The 19,145-nt window shown below is 40.4% G+C and overlaps 1 protein-coding gene across 1 annotated transcript in view; it reads right to left on the bottom strand.

Annotated features, from left to right (window-relative positions):
• maml2 (mastermind like transcriptional coactivator 2) overlaps window positions 1-19,145 on the bottom strand; it is a 32,870-nt gene that overhangs the window by 11,362 nt on the left and 2,363 nt on the right. The gene's annotated exons all lie outside the window — the stretch shown is intronic.

Here is a 19,145-nt window from a genome sequence, read left to right as displayed (position 1 = left end):
TTAAGAGTGTTCAAAGGTTTTGTGCCTGTTTGAGTTCGAGAGTGTGGTTCAACAAAAGATTGTTCTTACCAGCCTTTAATCTATTCACCAGAGCCCGAAAACATGTTGCAATCTGCTCCGGAGAGAGAGCGAGAGACCTCCCTCTCGGCATTTGACACGGAAAAAACAGTCCCAAAATAAAAGAATAAATACAACTATTGTGTTCCTAGGGAGACATAATATTTATGCGGTTCTGCAGGTTGCATTCTGTTGCAAGAAGGGATTTCAGTTCATTTATTGCCAGATAAGAAACAAGAGCCCTCAGAGCAGTGCCAATGATCAGCTGTCATACAAAATTCATCTGCTTGCAGAAGTGTGGAGAGCTAAGTTGAATTATAAAATTTGTATTAGCGGTCTAAAGCTTTAAGCCATGATACTTTAGCCAAAACATCCAGGATAACTTGCCTATTTTAATTATTCAAAGGCTTAGACTCACTATTCACATACAGTGTGAATAAAGTGAACGCAAATGAGGCAACAACAAGCAATTACAACTGAACTTTTATCTTAAAGAAATCTACCAAAGCAAGATTTAAAAGAATCAGATAGCCGCTAGTCGACAGCTAATTTGAGCATTAAATCAAAACGATTTGCAGAATAGATTAAAGGCAGGCTTTATCCAGGTGAAAGAACTCATCACTCCTGCAACAAAAGACACATATTTAATCTGTTTCTGTAGGGCATGTGCCATAAGGTTGCACAGGGATGTGAGCATAGGTTTATGGTGTGCTTCCCTAATCAGGCTGGTGTGTGTTGGGACAAAGAAGCACACTGCAGAGGTGGGCTACTTTTGGCTCATCAGCACTTTGCATCCCCACACTTCCTGACACAGTTGTATTAGATTGAGGCTGCCCTCCAGAGAGCAAGCAGGAGAGAAGGATGAGCAGCAGCAGCAGCAGGAAAAAAAAGGAGAGGCAGCTTTGTGGCAGCCTCTGGGAAATGGGAAGAGATGATAAGAGCTCCTTTGAAGCGAAATCGTCCATTATGTTTACTGAAGGCAGATTTTTTTTTTTTTTACAGTTACTGTAGTCCAGCTCTAACACTCCATGTAGAAACTTGCTTTTCTAATAAAAGTCAGCCTGCACACTAAAAATCCTGTTAGAGGCACTTAGCGTTCAGATATGAGCTCTCCTTTGTCCAAATGTAAAGATTAAAGGCCAGCATTCCAATCAGTCCTGCTTTGGCATGTCCTTTGTTCAGAATCCAGACACGTTTGATGTGATATCCCCAAGGCTAAAGGACACAGGAAGAGGATCTCCGAGGATATGCATGGACCACATTGAGGAAATATGTGAGCCCCCTGTTAAAAAGTAACATGAAATGCTGGATCTGTGCAGTTACAAATCACACGACTTTCCAAATGAGAACGGACAAAACTCCTCTTGGACAAAGCTGACTTTTAATACATATGAATTACACCCTCCTTAATGATCTACAAACACTTAGTCTTGACCTGGCCAGCTTGAATGGACTGTTGTCCATTATATCCACTGAGTATATTCTCCTGTCAGATACAATGACGGAGAGCCTAAGAGCTGTGACTCTGTCAAGGCATTACTGCAGCACCAGCTAGACCACGCCACTGCAGACGTACCACAGGTCACCAACATCGCAGTGACAAGCCGTCACATCACATCACCCATGGCCATGTGGCTCACAGAGCTCCTGACACCGCTGTCGCCTCTCATCTACATGTCATTCTTAACCAGAGAGACATTTACTGAGGAGGACTAAGGGCTCCCTGTGCAGCACGTACCACTGTAGTTTCCAGTAAGAGGGATCCCTTCAATGAATTATTTAAGATGAGAAACTACAGGATGTGTTTCACTGGCCCTAACACACTGAGCAAACTAAAAAAAAAAAAAATCATTTCGGGAGTTAACTGCCACATCCTAGTTTTGGCAACAGGATAAAATTTTAATTTAATTTTTTTGGCCCAGAGCTAGTCACCAGATAACTATACCCGCCTGACAACTGCTAAACCGCTGTTGTATCATGTGTTTAATTTAGTGGTAACAAATTCTCATTGGCTCAACACTCTGAAAACACCCTCTTGCCACATCTTAAGTGTCTTGCCGCTGTGATTCAAAAATGAAAGGACAACCATGATGTCATGTCTCTTTCAATGGGTATGCTGCACAGTGTCTGCTTCAGGGGCAGGAACCGAGGAACAATTTTCATCCTGGGAAACTGCTTGAGGGTGTGGAAGGGTTAACATAAATCACAACATTAAAGGATTCTTAACAGCCGAGGCTTAAACTTGTAATAAATGATTTTTTTCCCACTAGCGGGCGGTGGAAAAAAGGTTGTGAACATAGTGTCGATACATCATCACCTTGTAAGTTGACAGAAATGGTAATGTTAGCCAACAACTTTTTATTTTCAAATAAAGTAGGTATTGAGCAATGTTAACTTTGATATGTAGTCGTGTTTCGTTTTTCTCTCTGCACTGCACTCCTAAGGGGAATACTGGACTCTTCAGCTGCTAAATGTTCCACTATTTTGATCAGTTGCTAACAGTGTGTGTCAATCATTTAGTGCTAGAAAAGAACTGAACAGAGAGGTGAAAATACTTGCAAGCTGCAGCTGCAATGACAATATGAGAGCAGTAGTGAACAAAATCAGTAAATCTATGGATAGGACAGCTGAACTATGATCCAGAAACCTCTAACATATATCTAAGCAGAGTTGCAAATGCAGTCGAAGGTGCGCCACTATGAGCAACAGATTCTTCTTCTACCATTTTTTCACTGTTATTACATTCATTGTATTGTTAAATACTGGTTTGAAAATAAGAAATTATCAGTCACTGCAGATGCCTGTGAGTATGGCAATAATGAAAGAATTCTTGGTGTAATTTGTTCTTTATCAGAGAAGGTAAACCAGTTTAATAAAAGCACTGGAACCTGGATCTTCAGCAGCCTAAAGCTATATTACACATAATCGTGTATGTAGATCGTTTGTAGTTTCATGTATCACATTACAAAAAAAAGGTGGTGACTGCAGAGGTGAAACTAATATGTGAAAGTGAGCCCTGGTAAGTTTTTAGACAACGATTATTTTAGCTTCTCTGAAAGCAGATCCCTTGCTGGACAGGTCCAAAGCTCTCCCTAGAATGTTTGTATCCTTAAAAGGCTATTACCATACAACCACAAGTACCTTTTTCCCAGCAACCGTCAAACACAGGGCCTGCCTCCGGTCATGCCACAGGAAAAGGCACATAAGCAGGGAACAAGTTCCCTTCCTGTTTTCAAAGACGATTCCTATGGCATGCAGAACCGTTTCCTGCTCACTAGGCTCATTTCACCATCTGAAACATCTGGCTGCTCTTCAGCATGCAGCTGCAGCACGGTGAGAGCCAACAGTGCCACTACTGAGTTGAGCAACACAGTCTTGAGCCATTCCAGTCATATCTGTGGCCACTACAAAGAAAGCCCATCATGTATCTTGATTAGCTAATGCAAAGCTTGCTAACGCTGTGCCATTATTCAGAATCTGCTCTAAGTTTTGATCAGATAATCTTTAACTATAACATACTTAGCAGTTTATGTCCTGTTTATGTTCTACCATTTAGCTATTTGGATTATGAACTCCTTGATGCTCCATTTGAAGCGCAGTGACTGCAGTTCCCAATCAGAAAACAATAACTGTGGATATCTGGGGTGGCTGCAGCAAAGTGCTCTCCAGCAACATTGCTGTGGCGATTTCCTAGTGAAACAAGGATCCATTTTATATCCCGTGGGAAACCTGGGCTGAGTGGTTAATGTTGTGCTAATGCTGCTTCACTCAGCCAGGTCTTGATAAGCCTCATGCTTTTAGAGAGGGGAAAACACATTTAGTGTTTTAAACCGCTTCAATGGAGAAAGCTTTGAAAAATCCACTAGTTGAAAAGGGTACACTTGTTGAGTTTTGCCATCTCTCTCAGCTTTCACTTAAAACACATACACGCATTAGGAAAGGCGAGCAGTCACACTAATCTGTACTCATGCTCTGAAACAATCCTCCGCTAGTACAGTTTGAAAAGGGACTGCTGCAGCTAGAAAGTAAGAAGAAAAAATAAATGAGTGGGAAGCTTTGTTTGACTCCCACTCCTATCAGTTCTGACATTCCAAATAAGGTCTGCGCAGCCCGGCACTGGTAGAGACGGACACAGAAAACACTGCAGAGCTCACTGACTCCGACCAAGGAAAACGTGTGTGTGTGTGTGGTGGGATCATGGTGCAGAAAATATGTGACCTCTATATAAATTTATCATCGGCCTGACATTTCCCAGAAGGACAAAAACAAAACATCACATGATACTGATATAGCCTAGATATTAATTAGATAATATCCATAAAAAAATACAGTTTAATTCAAAACTGTTTCATCTGATTCAGGATTGCGGACCGCCCAAAAAAAGAAATAAGTATTGTTTTTCACACTGCTGTAAAATCTTTGTAGGGGAGGGGGGGTTACTATCACAAAAAAGAAAAGGGGAAAAAAACCCTTGGGAATCATCTGGAAGAGTAATAAATTAATAACTGCACCAGACAACTTTGCATACTGCTGGCTCCAAAAATTGATAAGAGCGAAAAAATACCAAGAAATAATAAAACATACTGTCAAGTTCATTTTTGCCAACGCTGGAAAATCTGTGATCATTAGATTTCAGAAAAATGCTAAATGGACTCTGAACAGAGAGAGAGAACAAAGAGTATGTTGATATCTCTTCAACATGGTGGCCCTAAGAGCTCAAAACACTGCACCTCAAGAAAACCCTGAAAAGACACAGAGAAACTAGGAAAATGTCTTCACCAATTTGTCAACACAGGCATTAAAAAAATACTCCAATGTGAGAAAACAAAAGCAGAAAAGGATGGACCAACAATGGAAAAAATGCATCAAACACAGATATAGGGCACACTGGTCGTTGCCATGGTGACTCATGGAACTAAAATGAGCTAAAAGGTTTTTTGTTTTGTTTGTTTAAACATTCAGATCTTATTGCAGATATCCACTCTTAACCCTGCAGCGTTTCAGGTTGCAGTAGGCAGCTGTTTTCAAGAAACAAGCTTTGATGGAACTTCTTGCACTATCTTCCCAGCACTGAACATCTGGCAACGTTAAAAACCAACCAGCGAGGAGAGGGGACTATTAAGCAGCTAAACAGCTTAAATTTGGCCAGAAATAAGGCTTTAACTTCACTGGATGTGTACATAGGTTTTGTCAGCATTGGAACAATTCTTTGAAATCTAGGCCAGCATTGGCAGTTTTCATCACATGTAGAATAAAAGTTTTCTAAAGGGGTTGTCTAAATTGCATTCCCACAGTGCCCTGCAGGTACTGAGCTCACCACTGTCTCGAGAGGTGGCTCTCACAGTGGCAGGGATAGTTCAAGGTTGCAGCAAAGCCTATAACTCTGAGCAAGTTTCTGCATGCAAGCTGCTCGTGTGTGTGTGTGTGTGTCTAGTGGGCCTTGTAAACCAATGCTTTAGGTCTTTTTACATGTCGCAGCTGGTGAGAGAGAGAGAGACAGTGTGCTCTCAGGTAATCTGTGCAAGTGGAAATTAAAACAACTTTCCCATGAAGCGATTGCTCGTGTTTCCGTCACAAAGTCAAGGGAACACACAAAGCAACTGCCTTGGCTTCAGACTGATTCAGCAGATATATCTTGATTGAGAAAGTTGTGAAGCAAATCCTCTAATCGCCCCACCTCACCTAACCCCAAAATAACCCTCAGAGGTAGCAAGCAGGTTTTCTAAACTTGGAAATAGGCTAGCTGTAAATTTAAAAGCTTAGTCCCATTCCTTCCATAATCAAACTACTACTATATAAAGTAGTTTTATATTAACGCACACAGATACAGGCAATCAAACAGCCCTTAAAGTATAACGGATAAATATGGTATATTAAATATAAAATGAACATTCTCTAGGAAAAGAACAGTTCAATTGCCGCTTTAACACATTTCCACTAACAGTGAAATTAGGAATTTCTTGCTGAATGTTTCTATTAATGCATGCCTAGTATTATACATCTGATTGGACTGAATATTCAGGAAGAAAACTGCTCAGATGTGGGAGCTGTGTGGCCATCTAACCCTGTTCCCTCCACGGGAAGAGACTGCAGAACAACAATAACTTAACCGGACAGAGGCTGTCATACGGCAGAAAAAAAATAGCAGGGCTCCCCAGCTAGCATAAGGTTGTTACTGGAGGCGTGAGCATTTGAACATTTTGTACATTTGGTATTCTTCATAAAAAGAGCATGTAACAATGCTGTTTTTTTACCACTGCATGTCAGTAAAAATGCTATTCAAACAAAAGGCAGCATCTACCTTTAGCGCCATTGTGATGAGATTCAGGATATCACATCATACTGTATGCTGTTGTCACATTAAATTACACCCCGGTAGGTCAAGGCTGTGTACATGGAACTATTTGCATTTCCATCCCAGGATATGATATTTGGTCTGGGTGGGAGAGATTATCCTGCTTACTTGTGTGGATTTCACAGCTCAACTGGCAAGGCGTCCCTTCACTGACTAGACAGCTGTTTTTTTCCCTCGCTTTGACTACTTCAGGCAAAACAGATGAGCCTGGTGATTCAAACTCAGCCAAGGCAGCATAATAGAGGGGAAAATTCCCTCTTACCAAGGGAATTAATTCTCTGGGAATGACAATGGGTACAAACGCTGATAAACATGAGTGTCGGTACTTTACTCAGTGCTTTGAAAAGTAGTTCTGGTATAATGTGTCAGTCTACTTAAAAGAGAATTAGGATATAATATTTTAATTGTGTATGGTATGTTTTTTTAAGGGTTACCTAAACCACTGTCTTACAGTTTTTCAATTAAATTAAAAAAGCAGATTCTTTAACTATAAAAACAGCTGTTGGTGTAAAACAGAGAGAAACGATGTAACGCTCATTACCTCTAGTGGCTGCAAGCGTTAAAACTACTAAAACATTCGTTGCCTTTTAGGAAGCAACATCAACATGTTTAAATTATCAAGTTCAAACTTCTTTAGTTGCTGCTGTCCATTCTTGCCATATGACATATGTTAACATGTTAACATAGGTTGATTACATTTTAGGGAAATTAATGTATGTAAGTTATAACCAGGACACTAACGTTAACTTATCGTACATTATGGAATTTGTACGAGCAGAATGATTCCACCGCGCTGCTGCTGCCTCTATTTTTCCTTCCATATAACTCCCCCTTGACCTTCCTCACTCTTCAAATGTCGTCACCACTACACCGGCACCAATTTATGTAAAGATATCTGACGGCGAGCGGGGGCTAGCATCCGATAGGGGGCTAGCATCTGATAGGATAAATGTTCACATGCTGAGTGTGAATGATGATTTTTTTTTTTAATAGATTTTTTTTTCATTTATAGGATTTCAGCGCTATGTATCAGCAGTATCATGATCTCTCATAACTAGGAAATCAAATATATCTGCAGTCATTTCTAACAACCACACTAGACAACATAGCGTTAGCCTCATAGCATAATTGTCATTCTTTGGCCACTGTTACAATATCAGTAAAAAATACCAATGTTGCTAAAAATTGTGTTTTTTCTTGTTTTCCGCAAATGTCAAAATATGACTAAGGCAATTATGCTATTAGGCTAACAATAGCAGAAAACTGGCTGTCATAGAAAGGGTGAGGTAGATGCAGTATCATTGTCACCAGCATAAAAAAGGACAATGGAATATTGTAAAATCGGGGAGATGTTGGTTTGGTCTCAAAATCACGGAAATGGCACCAAATGCCACACAGAGCCTTGATATCAACGTCATGGAGTTAGTCTGATATTACACAGAGAGACAGAAGAGAGACTCGCACTATACCTCACCTGTTTCCTTTTTAAATCATTTTTTTATGATTAATGTAAATGATTGAAAAAAAATATTTATTTCAGTAACTTTGAGTAAAAGTTATTAAATTAAAAATCTATATTGATTGATTTACAGAGAACCCCTTAATTCTAACTGTAAATCTTGGTGGCAATTGCAATTGCAATATTATAGGACACCGGTTACAGAACATCTTCCAGAGTAAATGTCTGCTCTTCAAGGAGACACTCCTTAGCATAGATACCTGAGCAAACTGTCAAGTGTAATGAATCAGGATGCACAGTTAAGGAACAGTGTTGCGTTTACGATCAATTAATTTATTACATTTGACCATGCCTGTGAAAAGCTGAACCACAGAAGACCACGCTGTTAGATTATGGCATAAAAAGGCTGGCTTTGTTGCCGGATGTGGGAAAAACATCCAATAGACTCTAAAAAAAGCACAGGAAGGAAACTGGGGGTGGGGTGGCAGCGAGTAGCAATGGGGGTGTGGTGGTGGAGAGTGGAGTGAGAAAGGAATGTTCTCTTCACTCTCTCTTTCTCCTTCTTGTTATCATGCATATGCACACATAATAACCCCACTTTCTCACTAAGAGCTATGAAAAGAATGCAGCATCACGGTTTTTCTTTGTCAGGGGGAGTGAAGGCGACAGAGCCCTTACTTGCTTAATGATCATTTGCCATCCAAATTTAAAAGAACAAGCCAGCCCAAATAAGTGTAGAGGGGGGCCCTGTTACAGGAACCATCCGGTCTGTTGATGTGCATGCTTATACGTGTTTTTCAGCGAATTCTTTTGGAGCCTCTCTCTGATTAGCACAGCTGATGTGGAAGCGGAGAATAATTAATTGATTAATCATCACTGGGAGGCAACACTTGACCTAACACATACCTTTCCCTTCCCTGTGCCAAATACAACCAGATATGATCCAAGTTTGTTTTAAGGATCCACTTCACAAGCGTACGTTCAATCAGAATTTATTCCGGTGTTGGACATGCCGGAGGCCAACAAGCAGGCTACACATGTGAACCGGCCTTGACCTAATTTTGCTACATTGCAAATACTTACACATGCTTTGCAAAAATATGGTGCCTTTACTTGGATTTACTCCACAATCCAGTTTAAAGGCCGCTCCCATCTAGTTATAGGATAAACCTCCTTAATTGCTGAGAGACTCATTCTCATGTTCTGGAGACAACATTCACCACTTGGCTTTGGCAGATGGATTAAGCATACTTTGTCCTTTTTTTAGAATGGAGAAAATGGGATAAAACCTTAAAAGGGGCAAAAGCAACAATTTAAGCGCCATTAGGAACTCATCCTGTTATAATTATAGAAGGCACAAGATCTAATGGAGAAGGCGGTGAAAACAAAACCCCTTACTAAGACAGTAGGAATCCCCTTCCTGTGCACTTCCCTTTTTTTTTCGTGTGATTTTCCCTTCTCGCTTCTTTCAATTGAAAATGCACATAACATTCTCAGAAACCACCATTCATTGCATGCAACCCAGTTAAGGATCAGTCTCACAGCACTCAGCTAGACACTGTTAAACAATTTGACATTGGACAAATACTTAAGCTGGAACTTTATAGTAGAGAGTAAATGTCCTCCCATCTGTCAGCAAAGCAAGACTCTTTTACTGCCTGTAAAACAATTCTTGCGTGAGACTGAGATGTAGACCTTTCATGGTAACAGGTTTCTCTCACGTGTCACACAAACACCCGGTACAAATTGCACAATGTAAAACCCAACGTGTGTTTAATTAAACATTAGAATCAGACATCTCTCGAATGGGATCTGAGCGCCTACATCTGCTGAATGTTTGCGATACACCTGTAAATGGTCACTTTGCACAGAGCACAGGTATATTTGAATTAAAGAGCATTCAAATCAAAACCAAATCTTAAACCGATAATCAGATAGCGTTCCAGCGTACGCCATAATCAGCCCAAGGTGAAATCCGTTTAAATAGCCACCAAGCCGTGCAGCACCTCTGTCAAAATAGACCTGTTTCCTGTTCAAAGCAGACTGCAGATGATTCGTCAGTGCAGACAGAGACCAGAGATCCTCCCCTGGTTTCACCTCCCTTGTATGCTGTAGATGCAACAGCAGTGTCTGTGTGCCTCTAGGCAAGGTGGAGAGCGGGCAGGCGCCAAAGCATAGCTCAGCACCGTGACACCCCACCACAGCAGAGCACTAACACAAACATTCCAGCTGCCACTTCTCAGCTTTATTGGCAGAGCTGAGGCAAGAAACAAGACCATCTATGTTCCTCCGCTAGACTCGTATCTGATGCTCGAGACAGGATCGTCTAGCAGTCTGAAACATTTGAGTTAGGATTTGACAGTTAGTTTAAATCTGAGCACGTTTATGCTGCAAAATTACAAGAATTTTGTTCATTCCTTCATTAGATTTCTACTCTTAAATCATGAATATTAAGCAGCAACTCTTATTTTTTGCCCGGTCAAAGTTCACAATAACTGCTAGTGAATATCCTTTATGTTGTTAACAATTCCTTATTGGACAGCAAAAAATGTGCACACAACTAGGGTTAGCACAGTAGGTCAAGCATGTGATGGATGTTTCCAACAAACAGTTTTACTTTCCTTTGTTTTCTCCTCCAGATAAGTTTGGCTAGCCTGTGGCCTACTTTTAATGTCGTGGTCTTCATTTTTCTTGCCCAGTTTGACTCCTTTGTAGCACTGTTGACACATTCCCAGATAAAATCAATCATCACAACCAAAAGAAATACTCAAAACTATGAGAACAGATCCAAGCTCCACTAAACCAGAAGTATCCTTTAAAGTCCCCACTGAAACCCAAACTAATTATATTGTTTAAACCAGCTGGCAGCTCCATAACAACCATGTAATTCCCAGATAAAATCCTGCCACACTGCACTGGAATGACTTAACCAGCCAGCGATCTTAATGTGAAAAAAATTAAACCAATTTATTTGCTGTGACTGGCCTGTGAAACGGTCTAAAAATATTTGATATTAAAAACTACTGGTTTGTTTATATCTTGGTTTTAACTCTAATCCAGATGTCAATGTTAGAGATGGGACAGCTTTCCCTTTGTTTTTGTCAGAGAAGAACAAATTCATATTAAACTATTTTCTCAAGAAGAAAAGCAAACGGTAAAGACTAGATACAAAAGACTAAACTTGCTATTGATTCCTGATATTCGTTTCTATAACTATGCCACTAATATAATTTCACTTAGTAACTGTTGTCTGTGTCAGCTATGTTTGTGACTTTCACCTTCCATTCATTTCACATCTACAATATTCCCCCAAGGACGACTGTAGCAAAGAACAGAACATTGCCACGATGCAAATGGGGTTGAACTATGACTCGGACCCCGGAGCACAGGAGAGCGAGGGAGAGAAGAATAAGTGAATGCTTGTGCCTCTTTTCAGCTCTCTGCAACTCTGGAGCCTGGGAACTTCAGCAGCTTGGCCAGGCTCTGAGAAATATCCTGAGCTGTAATGTAAACATGCCTGAACTCTGGTCTAGCATGGCCCTCCCTCCTCCTCCCTCCCAGTTTAACCCAGCATTCTGTTCAAGGGGTTTGCCAGTGACATCAGGAGCCCACTTTCTTATTTCCTGAGGAGGGTAATGACCCTGGGGAGAATAGGCTGTTTGAAGTCGTGCTGCAAATATAGCTGTTTTTCTCTGAAACCAGTTGTCCCTAAGCAAAAGAGCCAGATAGTTGGTTTCAAAAGGTTTTCATCTGATAAATATACTGTGTAGTAAACAGACGACAAGTTGTAAGGCTGAAGTAAGGCATTTCAGCAAGGTGAAGACAGGCACACTATGTTACTATTAGAACGTAAATGGACAACCACGCCCAGTTCACTGGTGGCAACTGTGATAATGAGATCTGTTTACAACAGAAGCTACAATAAGTCCAGGAAACTATGACATATCAGGTGGCTGATTGTCAGATAAGTGTGAGAACGGTTATAGATAAGACCCTGTTTACCCAAGTTCACAACTGTCAGTGCTAAAACAAAACATTTGCGGTTGCGCAAAATTTGAATCCCAGGACCAGATATGTGTAATGCTGGGTAAAGACTCTCCGTTTTAGGTCCTTTTGTCCTTTGGTAAACAAGTCAGCGACGTACTGGCTTTGGTTCATTTTGCATGCATAGTTTGTCCCCTCAATTCACCTTCCACGCACGGCACATGAAATACACCTGAACATGCTTGTTCCCACAGGGTTCCAGTTTCAGCACTGGGTAGCAAAGCACTTGTGGAAAGACACTCCAAGGCATTACCCTCCTCCACCCCTCCCTCTTTTTCCTCACACACAATCCTGCCCTCTCTTCAATTAAGTCAAGCAGGAAAAACTTGACAAACCTCAAAGAGCTCTCTCAGCAGAAGAAATCACATCAAGCATGAACGAATACCTCTACACGGCCCCTCTGAAGATATAGATGAACATAAACATGTGCCTTTCTTGCAAAGCGATAGCCCTGAGCTTCTTACCTATTCTTATGTCTAAATTACAGATGATGAAAAGCCATGCAACGTTTTTTTTTTTTCTCAGTCAAATGGATATAATAGCGACAGTGAAGCGCTAATATATTAGTTCTCCTAAAATTCCCCACTGACTTCAATTGCAGTGATTTTTTTAATATATATATATATCTCGAGGTCCGCTTAAAATTTGAACAAAGTGCTGGCAACAACTGGGAGTCTGCTGAAAGCACAAATCAACAACAAAGGGATACAGTGGGGACTCTCTAATCCAAACCCTTTGGGGATGGAGGTATTTCAACCCAGTGAAATGTTTGCAAGCGAGGAAACACAGAGTACCGCCGTAATTCATATTCAAAACATGAAACAAGTATCTACACATATTCACAAGAGAGTCTGGTGCAGAGTCTAATTTGCTGTTAGAATATCAACAAGAACATTTAAACAATTGTGGGCCATTTTTTAAAACTCATTTTGAAACTGCGGTTTAGGAGAATTTATCAGATTGCGTGTTAGATTTTTGGATAATTACAAAATCCTAAATACATCAAAGGCAACGATCAGTTTCCAGAGATTTCAGCTTCATTTATTCTTTAATTTTTTTAAATCCCGTAAGAATCTTCAATTACCAGTATGGCTGCACTGAGGAACATTTGCCAGTTCTCATGTTTGAGATTAACTCCATCATAACTAATATTGACATTATTGTTTTATCATTACTGACAACTTAATCAGCTATCAGAATGCCATGGATTAATATTCTGTTGAGCCACAAAACGATTAATCCACTGAGCATCACACACATCCTATCATAGCCGTTTTTATTGTGAGAGAATAAACAATGGGAAACGCATACATGACTTGTTATTCATTACTGCGCTGAATATAAATGAGCAGATTCGACACAAAAACAACAAAACTTGCGCCACCAGGGAGGAGATTTTGCAAGGTTGATGCTGATCATGTACATTTTCTACACTGTTAGCATGGCGTCTGAAGGTAAAGCTGTTGCCTTGCAAGCTCTGCTTGAGGCCGGGGACCGCAGCCAAGGACAGCAAACAGATGTCTGTGGAGGAAAGGCTTTTAAGCCAGGACGGGCCTTGGTTCCAGTACAACTAAAGGCTAAATTTACCCTAAAGGTCAGTCTGTTATACACCTCATATACAGCAACAGAGTAAAACTAGCCCACCTGGTCTGTCAAGAGCATGTTCTTTTAAGCATGTACCCACTTACATTGTATCATCCCTTGAAGACTGAGGATGAGATGGGTTTACTACACGATTTCGGCAGCACTCTTCAAAGACAGATACAGCCTTCCCATAGGCTGCTGAATAAAACATGAGGCGTGTGCGGCAGTGTGTGTGTGTGTGTTTGACAGTAGGAGGGTGGCTGAGTGGAAGGGTGGAGGAGTGGGGGGAGTGTGAGGGGGGTTCTTAAGACACTGCTGCTAGAGTACAGTGTATAGCAGATGATCCATAAATGTCTTTGATTTGACACATATCCTCACTGCCCCGCTGGGCGTCTGGAAACTTCTGCCTTTCTTGATTCACATGATCTTCTATATTGTTTGTTTTTTCTTTGCTTTTGTAGCATGGAACTTGTTAACAAAAAAATAAATTAGTCCAGAAAAGAATACAAGTGTGTTCATTTCAGGGGGAGAAGGCAATGCAAATCCTGCCAGGTACAGAGATGCCCCAGATTCACAGAGCACTGTCTCCAACACACTGCTGCTGCTGCTGCTGCTGCTGCTGCTGCTGCTGCATGACACCCAATTTGCTGAGCCTAGTCTTTTTTGAAACTAATCATAACGGAGGTACCTTTTTTTAATTCAGAGATGGCATTAAGTGTATCTGCAAATTAAATTTTGACATCAAATTAATAATATGTTTTACCTTAATGGTAATTATAATTATATTTGTAGTAATAATGTCAGCAAATATCTAGATTAAGTCTTAAGGTCATCTTAGCAAAGGAAATGATTATGATGAACTCTTTCCACCCATTAGTAATTACCTTTTATAGCTGTATATACAGGTCAAGTTTTTCATGAAATTAAAATTGTATTCATAAAACTTCATCATAAATTCCACCTTGACTTCACCAGCTTCAAGTGTGCATTTGTCATTTGCAATAAACATAGACTGCCTTAAGTTGCTACTAAATGACTTAAGACTAGACATTCTTAGTGTTCTCCAACATTAACTAATACTGTAAAACTTATACTCGATTTGTGAAACCTTTTACTGCGTGTGTTCTAATACAAACCAGAGTATCTCATAAGTCTTTTCTGGGACAAAAACGCCCACTGGTGCACAGGAAGTGACACATTTTTTCTGGTATTAACGAGATTGTTTGGAGCTGGGTAGTCAGTAACAGCTGCCATGGCTGGACAGACAAGGAAAGGAGCTATAAAAAAACATAATGCACAGTTTGATCTCCTGGAAGCAGGGACACACAGCACTGCAGCAACTGCTAAAGCAATAAAGATGCCCTCAAAATCCAAATACGAATCTCTTGGACAAGGTCTAAACATTTAATTTGGCATACCCAGAGATCATCATACTAGCACAAATGAGTCGTGGAACACCCTGACTTACAGTATGTCATCTTAATATTGGATAATAATAAATTTCATTTATAATATTGAAAACACAGTTTATGACATATTCAGTAAACACAGCCATAAAGTCAAAGAGATTGAAAAATGATGGTCCTCTGAGAAATGTCAGGCATCAGTGTACTTTATGCCACTTAAAAATCTGGTGTCTGGGTTGGCTACCAAATGAGAAACTTGTCGGAGCTTGCACCCCGCTCTCCCTCGAGGACATAGCAATCATGACCACAAAATTTATGTATAGCTTAGTTGTTTAGCACGCATGTACACTGATGTTATCATAAAACTGTGTTTACTGGGTAATAGAGACATTCATTTCATGGACAATTTAGCCAGAAGATGATACAGTTCCTATTAACTAAGACACATTTAAAACAGTGTCCAAACAAGCTTCCTACAGAGGACCTGATTTCCTGGAAACCAGGAAACCACAGCACTAACCTCGTGTGTGAGCTACTAACATGCCACATCCCTGTTCCTTGAAGACAAGCTGTGCTTACATACATCTACTTGGTGCTAAAAATTTATGAACTGCCCTCGGATATGACTGTGAAATGCCCAGAACATAATGCTACATGGCCCCAGCTTTTATTACGTACTGTAAGTCTGTAAAATCTGGCTGATGTGTATCAGCAAAAACCTGCTGTCACATTGTGTATTGTGGACGGGCAGGGTGAGGCCTTATTTCAGTCCACACTATATGATTATTTAAAAGTTTCAATCTTGCAAGTCTGCAGCATTTGTACAAAGACGCTCTGTATTATAACTCAAAGTTCAGTATCAAAAAGACACTCTTTTCACTCAGCTACTTTTCTGTTTTAAATTATCATAACAGAAACATTACACTGTGTTGTTGATTATATTGTAAATGTAGGTGCTTTATGTTGGAATAACCCCTATTTAAATTACAGGACATTTTAAATACAGCCAAAAATGAACTAGACGTAAGTAAAATTGCACTGAGCCACATCTCAGAATGAGCACTAATCCCAAATAGAAGGAGGAGATTAACAGATGACTTTACTACAGTATATGGAGGCCTATCTTAATGTCTTTTTATCGGAGCACTATGAGATGCTCAACTCATCTTACAGCTACAGTCCACACAATGAGACAAGCTTAATCACATCAGGCTTACAGTGTAGTCGTGCTGTCAATAAACAGCACCCACAGCACTTCCATTCCTCACTAAAGGGGACTTAAAGCAATTCAGCATTCAGACCAACTGACAGCCAGCAACTCCTAAAAGAAAAACTCCATCCTATCCATGACAACATGGAAATGATCTGTGGGATGAACATGGATCCGTTCTGCATCCACAAGGTTGGGTAATGCTGCGGGCTTCACTGTGGGTGGCCCCTGTGGACCTGGGCTAATTGTTTCACATCACAGCCGAGCCAGGCTGAGATCAGACCACCGGCAGATCTGATTCAGGGGGTTCAACTGCCAAACCGGGTATGCCAGGAAACACTTACAGCACACACCCCGCCCCACACATACGCACTCTCCATCCATCATATATCACCACCAGAGAATACAAGGAATTTGTGTTTCTCCTCGCTATTTGAGTGAGTTGTCAATGACCTGGTCAGCTGGAAGGTCTTACTTAAGCGACAATGAATTAAGAGGTCATGTACAGTAGAATGAACAAGATGTATTAAAGTGAAACTAATATACAAGCTCTAGATAGTTGACGCTTACAGGATGCAGGAAAGCATTTAGTTGCCTAATTGCCTATTGTGATCAGTGATGAGATAGATAATACGCCAGCTCCAGAGTGTTGTTTCAAAGTTTTATGTTGCATGTTATCTTGCAGCCTTTTTGTAAGGGTCATAACCTGTCGTCAAAAGAGTAAACAACCACAGCTGCCAAATTTCAGCCATCATGTCCAAGGTCCTGCAATTGAGCCAAACTGACAAACAAAGCAGCAACGCTATAAGAACATTTCGGCATTGTGCTTTTAGTGCATGGCTCATAGAAGAGAGAAAACAAGGAAAGAGAGGAGGATGACATGAGTTTGTGTCTCCAGCTTTTAAAAAGAGCTGCTGCTGTGTGGTGGACATGCAGAGTCACAAATTGGTAAAGATAACAGGAAAACACATCGGTACATGCTACAAAGCCGTAACATATGCTGTTCCAGGATCTTGGTTCCCAGATCTGCCTCTAGTACAAGACTGGGTAATAACAAAATCCTCCCAGTGCACATAGGACTGTTAATCACCAGGCATCCCTCGCCTACTGCTTTTTCAAGGCCTGTTTGACTTAAAGTAAACACGTGCAGGAAATGTATTCAGTGGCTCTAAACATTTATATGGGGGCCTTGTGGTTCAAACAGTTTCATGGCCAGCAAATCTTTCAAGAAGGTGCTTACAGCGCCATTCGTTAAACACTTGATAATAGGGCATGACAATGCATGGCATGCTAGCATGCAGCAAGGCTGTATCATTGTTTGTTAAGCTTTTATAGTTTCTCTACTCACTATCTGTATCGTTGACAGACAATGAAAGATGGCTGCTGGATCCCGATCTGATGAAACTGAATGTCTGTACATTGTAATACAGGCCTAATGTTTTGTAAGCTCTACTGTGTGACCTATTTCTGAGCTGAAAGCATTTACAGATACAGGTATGAAGGGAAAGATTGAAAAACTGGATGTGAAGACATAATCAAAAATATGAATATCCTAAAGCTTTCAATGAGAATTCATTCAAGCATTATGGAAAATCATTTTCTGAGTCGATAAGTAAGCTCTCAGCTCTTCTTTCCCATTTCTCCAATTTCATCTAAAAGAATATCCTTTGTTAATCTGGTCTCAATGAGCACCGTTGTTAAGTGCTGCTAGCGCTGCACTCCCAGCCAGTCATAATCCATTGTGTTGTTTGCCCCTCACTTGGTGTACATTTCCACTGCAAATTCCAATGTGAACAGTCAATAACATGCACAGATGCGGCCATTGTAGATGCCTTACTTTTTAATTTACAAGAATGTAGTATGGTCAACTACACAAGTTTCACGCTTTACAGCCAGAGATAGTTAGAAATAAATACATATTTCCAGTATCTGGTTGTTGAGTTATTCTACCCATTTTGAGTCAATCTAAGGAGTAACTGCAGTATCACTAGATCCATGCAGTATACATGCATTAAAGGGGATTTCTGCAATGGCTGCTGTTCTGCTTCTCCCAATCATCATGAGTGGTGAAAAAACATTAACCTCAGGGTTGATATAAACATGTACGCCAGGACTTCATTTCCTCCTCACCATCCTGCTGAACTCATCAGTTTTATATAGAACACGCTACTCCAGAGTCAACATCAGTAAAAATGAAACAGTACATGATAATGATGTTCCCTGACCTTTTTTAGACAGTCAGTATCATCCACGGTGTTGTTGTGTCTTGCCTCCTATCCTGTTCCTTGGCTGTACTGTACCTAACAGCATGAAAAGTAAATATGTGGAAGATAAACTCTTGTCTATATTAGCACTATAAACTGAGGAGGAACCTACTTTGTTCTGATGAAGATAAGCTCATATAAATGCCCGATATGCAAAATAGGTAAATCCATGCCCAATTCTAGAGATGTCAATAAATGAAATTAGAGAACAATCATTGCTGCCCTTTTATGGCTTCATAGGAAAAAAAAATAATATTACATTGTTTGTTTTTCCATCCAACATCTCAAGCACTTCGAGAAGGGTAACATCTGCAAACTTTCACCCTTTTGACATTATATTGAAATGCTGCTTGGGAAATAATTCATAGTCTAGATGCTGAACTCCCTTGTGCCCAATGAAAGAAAACAACAAAATAAATCTCACATCTCGCTGGCTGCTCCCTTAACAGATGCCATACAGGAAGTCAGTCCTATCAGCACTACCAGGCACACAGCGAGCGCAGTTAAGTTTCCCTATCCTGCCTACTTCTGCTCTTTGTAATGCTCGACTGTTAAGGTAAAACATGTCTCAATGTCCTTAACGCTGAAGAATCTAAAAATTCTACGAATGAGTCTTGAAACTACTCAGGTAAAGTGCAGCTCTTTATTTAATAGAGGCTGCTCACTGAGAAAAAAAACTCTTAGCCTTTTGAGGAGTTATGTCATGTGACACAAAGGAAACTACATTTTCTGTAATACAAAATGAGATAACGGTGCATATTAAATG

The sequence above is a fragment of the Chelon labrosus genome, assembly GCF_963514085.1.
Source record: "Chelon labrosus genome assembly, chromosome: 13".
NCBI classification, from domain to species: domain Eukaryota; kingdom Metazoa; phylum Chordata; class Actinopteri; order Mugiliformes; family Mugilidae; genus Chelon; species Chelon labrosus.
The sequence above is the reverse complement of the archived record's forward strand: the minus strand, read 5'-3'. Positions and strand labels throughout refer to the sequence as shown.